The sequence below is a fragment of the Suricata suricatta genome, chromosome 4, assembly GCF_006229205.1.
Source record: "Suricata suricatta isolate VVHF042 chromosome 4, meerkat_22Aug2017_6uvM2_HiC, whole genome shotgun sequence".
In the NCBI taxonomy this organism is placed as follows: Eukaryota; Metazoa; Chordata; class Mammalia; order Carnivora; family Herpestidae; genus Suricata; species Suricata suricatta.
The window spans coordinates 112,273,688-112,279,687 of NC_043703.1; positions in this window are offsets into that span (position 1 = coordinate 112,273,688).

Here is a 6,000-nt window from a genome sequence, read left to right on the forward strand (position 1 = left end):
GTTTGTCTGCTAGACTCTTGGGGGACTCTGGTTACCTTCTCATGCAGTTAGCGTGCAGACCCTGGCCCAGCGATGGTGATCCTAACATCAGTTCCTGCTTGCATTTGTTCTGGATCACTTTAGCATAAGGATTTACATCCAAATAAAGCTTTTGTCAATTGCTGCCATGGATGTGATCTGGACAACAGTACTCACTTTTTGTTCACAAAGTAAATATTCAATGAAAACTAGATTTCATAGAGATGGCTTTCTATTTTTCTGATATCAATACAGATCTTTAAAAAACAATTGTGATTAAAATATGCATAATATAGAATTGACCATTTTAACCAGTTTTAAAAGTGTACACTTCTGTGGCGTTAAGTACATTCATCATTTGCAACCCATTACCAACATTCATCTCCAGGATGGTTTTGTCTTCCCCGACTCAAACTCTGCCTGGGCGAGACACTAAGTTTTCATTCTCTCCTCCCCCCAAGCTCCTGGAATGCTAGTTCATTGCATCTCTGCATTCCTTGTTCTTTCTTTCAATTCAGGCCCCTGATCAAATGTTAGCTCACTAGAGAGGTCTAAATGCCATCCCCCTAATTTATTTTTTTTTCAGAACATTTATCAGCATCTGGAATTATAAAATATACATTTTACTTGTCCACTTGTACATTGTTTCCTCCACCAGCATATAAATACGTTTAGGGCAGAGACTCTATCCTATTTACAACTTTCTTCCCAGTACCTAGAACTGAGCCTAGGAAATAATGGGGGCTTAATATTTGTTGAATGAATCAGTGAATCATAGTTTTTCAGAATTATTTGTAATTAGTCCATCCACCAAGGCCTAAGTCAAGTCTTGCCTTCTTTTTTTTTTAATTTTTTTAATGTTTTATTTATTTTTGAGACAGAGAGACAGAGCATGAGCAGGGAGGGGCAGAGAGAGAGGGAGACACAGAATCTGAAGACAGGCTCCAGGCTCTGAGCTAGCTGTTAGCACAGAGCCCGACGCGGGGCTCGAACCCACGAATGTGAGATCATGACCTGAGCCGAAGTCGGCCGCTCAACTGACTGAGCCACCCAGGTGCCCCACTGCCTTCTTTTTTTTTTAAAAATTTTTTTAATGTTTATTTTTGAGAGAGAGAGGAAAACAGATCATGAATGGGGGAGGGACAGAGAGTGAGGGAGACATAGAATCTGAGGCAGGCTCCAGGCTCCAGGCTCTGAGCTATCAGCACAGAGCCCTACGTGGGACTCAAACTCATGAACCATGAGATCATGACCTGAGCTGAAGTCAGACACTTAACCAACTGAGCCACCCATGTGCCCAAGTCTCGCCTTTTTAAAGCCCAGCCCTCACCAATACTTGGGGCTTTTGAAGTCCCAAAGCAATCACAATATAGTCAACTGATAGGCTTCAAGAGGAGAAAATGGATATGGACCACCCAAGTTTGTAGTGACTGGTATTGTGGTTCTGTTTCATTGTGAAGGGGCTTCAGGCATTCGAGTATGCAAGCATATGAGTGCCCCAGGGGAAGAGAGGTAGGATTCAGAAAGTGGGGAATATCCAGTTCTTCTAATTTTCCTTACTCAATTCTGTAAAAATAAAATCAGCCAAAATCTAGTACAAAATGAACATGCTATTTAGAGTACATCTAATATTTTAGAGCATTATTTTTTCTTTACAGGTTCCTTTCAAAAGGTGGTAATTTTTGACCAGAAAATGGCCCAACATTCTTCTTTGTTCTCAGATAATACAATGAAGCCCATGAAATATGAGTTTGTCACTGAGCAAACTGTCATTTTAGAGATCTACACATTCTTTCCATAGAATGAAGTATTGATCACAGTTTTATTTTTACTCTCTTCTTCCCTCCCCTACCATTCTCCATCCTCACACTGAACAACCTCATGTAGCTGTCATTTCTCCGTGTTTACAAATGAGGTTTCCGTATATTATATTCAAGCCATTGGACATTTCTATTTTCTTCAATATGTTCTTTGAAAAAACTCATGGCATTGTATTAATATAATTACCGAAGAAAAAGACAGTAAAGCTCTTCTGTTCTTAGGCTGCAAAAATTGTATGTTCAATGCAGAACAAACCAGAGCGGACACTCCCTGAGTCTCCTGTGATAGGTTCAGACTATCACCCCATTTTCCCTTCCCATAGGAGCACTTTAAAAAAGTGACCCCAGGGGTTCCTGGGTGGCTCAGTTGGTTAAGCAGCTGACTTTGGCTCAGGTCTGATCTCATAGTTCGTAGGTTCGAGCCCCACATCAGGCTCTGTGCTGACAGCTCAGAGCCTGGAGCCTGCTTCAGTTTCTGTGTCCTCCTCTCTCTCTGACCTCCCCTGCTCGCTCTGTCTCTCAAAAATAAATAAATAAAAAACATTAAAAAAGCGATCCCTTCCTTTTTTCTCTCTGTTAAAAAGGCAAGTAATAAGGATAGAGATAGCTTAATTTTTTCCCCTCGTCCCATTTTTCCATTTGTTCAAATATTTTGAAATTGTCTTCATCGTTAGGATACTGACATTTTGATTACCAAGGTTATTTGAATAATACTTAAACTTTTGGATGTTCAATAAGAGAGTAGGGCTCAGGTTTCAATAGAAAAATGGCAGAATGATGGCTGTGGCAAAATATTATACATTGTATCTGATTGGGGAGGGGTCTAATGGTTAGCATATGATAATGACTTATAGATACTTTTTAACATGCAGATGTGGCAATTTTAATAAATTTTTTTCACAAATGCAATATTGGACTTTAAGTGTTCTTTAGCTAAAACCCACTTAGTATACATACCACCGGATAACTGATTACTATAATAATTATATTTATGTACTCTCTTACATAGGTCTCTATTTTTACATGTCTTATGTTATATTCGGAGCATAATTCCCTATTCTTTTATTTACACCATGACAGCACAGTTGAATTAGGATTAACTTGCAAGTGATCACAAGTAAAGGAACTCAATTCTAACTGGCTTAGGTAAAGACTGTCTGGGTATTTATTGAAAGAACAAAAAAAGGACAGCCTGAGGAGAGGAAGTTATAGCTGGATCTCAGGAATAACTAGAACTAGAACCTTTAAACCAAATGGTTGGAGAGAATTATTTCCCAAAAGAAGGGGGTGCTGTTTCCTAAAGAAAGACCAGTGAAGTACTGGTCAGGCAGAAGAAAAAATAAAAACAAAAATAAAGATGGAGGAGGAATTTGAACTGAGGTGGTCCAAGTCTGGTGCCTGAACTCTGAGCACAGTGCCTGGCAAGCCCATGGCCACTGAAAACCCTGTCAACCCTTGTCATTAGACCCTGTCTAATTTTGTTGATGTCATAGCTATGGAGTATAAAGACCAGATGGGAATTTCTAATGATCTTTTGCAGTTTATTCTACCTTTAGAGTTCTCTGATTAATGAAGAAACAAATTGAGTTAGGGAAGTTAGAAAAACAGAGTATTTCCCTCTTCCTGGCCCCTGTCTGTCTTATCCTCATGCACTCACAAGCCCACCGGCTTAGATGCCTGAAACTCCCTCACACTGAAACGGAATGCACAGTACCAGTCACTTTCTAAAGGTACAGGAGGTGTTTGCAGACATTAAGAAATTGCCATACCCTGAAATGACAAAATACAATGAGATGAATTCTTGCTAATGATGAGTGGCCTGGCTCCAAGCTCGTGTCAGGATCATGTGACTGGCTTGGCAGAGGGAGCATAATAATTGGTTTTTTTTTTTTTTTTGCTTTCCCTGCCTTATGTTTTACAAAATGTCTTCTTGAATAATCACAGAACCATTAATACTGATGGATGAGAGTGGAATAGATTGTGCATGATAAGGAAAATCAGGTGACTGAAAAACAGCACAATTCTCAAAAACAGAACTGTCACTTAGAGTGCAATATATTGTCAAAAGAAACTGGAAAGTGTGAGTAGGGAGAGAAGAGGAAACACATAAGTAGGTCAGGAAGCAGCAACTTAACTTTTATTATTTTTTTCTTGAGAGGGAAAAATGCTATTAAACTACTAGATTTAGAAAATCCAACCAGTGTTTTATGGAAAATAATGTGCAGGGAATTTTCCTCCTCTTGTTTTACTAGTGCCATATGTGATACACAGACGTTCCGAAGGCCAGAGTGAAGTCTCAGTTTCAGGGAGTGTCCGAGTACAGTGGGGCTCATGGACTGGGTGCCCAGACAAGGGATTGGGTTTTGAACCAGAGTGGAGGGGTCTTGAGAGCAACACTACGTAAGCGGTTAGCGTCAGGAGCCCAACATAAGTACTGCTTTACTTATCTAAGGATGCAAAAAAAATCACCCAAAAACTTAGCAGCTGGAAACAGTACACATTATTATCTTATAGTTTCTGGGGAGTCGAGGGCCCAGGAGGGTTTCACTAGGTGATTTTGGTGCAGAGTCCCTCACAAGGTTTCATCTAAGCTGTTAGGTGAGGTTGCAGGCTGTGCTTCTAAATTCACTCACATGGGTGTGAATGGATGCTTCAATTCCTTGCAGTGTGGGCCTCACCCACAACATGGCCAAATTCTGAGACAGAGAGCAAGAGTGAGAGAGAAAGTGCCCAAGACAAATCATAATCTTTATTCCTTCATTTGGATGTGACATACCATTACTTATATCATATGCTACTTTCACATGGGCGGGAACACACAAGGGCTGACTGCCAGGAAGTGGATAGCACCGGGGGCCAACTTGGAGCTAGGCACCATAGGTACAGAAGCGTTTATTAAGACTGTTCTGCCCAGGAAATGTCAGATTAAATCTGAAATCTTCCTAATAACGAAACCCAAAAGCATATGTGTGTTTTTGTTGGAGCATATAGCATTTAAAAATTTATTTATTTTGAGAGAGAGAGAGAGAGAGAGAGAGAGAACACAAGTGGGAAAGGGGCAGAGAGAGGGAGAGACAGAATCCCAGGTAGGTTCGCGGACAGGGTTCAAACCAAATTGTGAGATCATGACCTGAGCCAAAATAAAGAGGTGGACACTTAATGGACTGAGCACCCAGCCGCCCCTGAACAAATAGCATTTCTAAGGGAGGTGATCACTGTGCTACAAATATGTAAAACATGGGTCAGCAAACAATAGCCCTTGGGCCAAATTTGACTCTGCCTATTTTTGTATAACTTGTGAACTAAGAATGGTTTTACATTTTTAAGTTGGGAAAAAAAGAAAAAGAATAATTGAATTTAATGATGTGAAAATTACATGATTCAAATTTCAAATATTAAATTGCCTGTTAAGTCTCATATGTTGAGGGTATAGAACAGATTCACACCATCTACCATTAATTTTTATTTTTTAAATTTCCTTATTTTTTGGCACAAAAACAGACACATAGACCAATGGAATGGAATAGAGAACCCAGAACTGGGCCCGCAAATGTATGGCCAATTAATTTTTGACAAAGCAGGAAAGAGTATCCAAAGGAAAAAAGCCTGCTCTTTAGCAGATGGTGCTGGGAGAACTGGACAGCAACATGCAGAAGAATGAAACTAGACCAGTCTCTTACACCATACACAAAAATACACTCAAAATGGCTGAAGGACCTGAATGTGAGACAGGAAACCATCAAAACCCTCGAGGAGAAAGTAGGAAACAGCCTCCTTGACCTCAACCACAGCAATTTCCTACTCGACACATCCCCAAAGGCAAGCGAAATGAAAGCAAAAACGAACTATTGGGACCTCATCAAGATAAAAAGCTTCTGCACTGCAAAGGAAACAATCAAGAAAACTAATAGGCAACCGACGGAATGGGAAAAGATAGCTGCAAATGACATATCAGATAAAGGGCTAGTATCCAAAATCTACAAGGAACTCACCAAACTCCACACCCAAAAAACAAATAACCCAGTGAAGAAATGGGCAGAAGACACAAACAGACACTTCTCCAAAGAGGACATCCAGATGGCTAATAGGCACATGAAATGATGCTCAGCATCACTCATTATCAGGGAAATGCAAATCAAAACCACACTGAGATACCACCTCG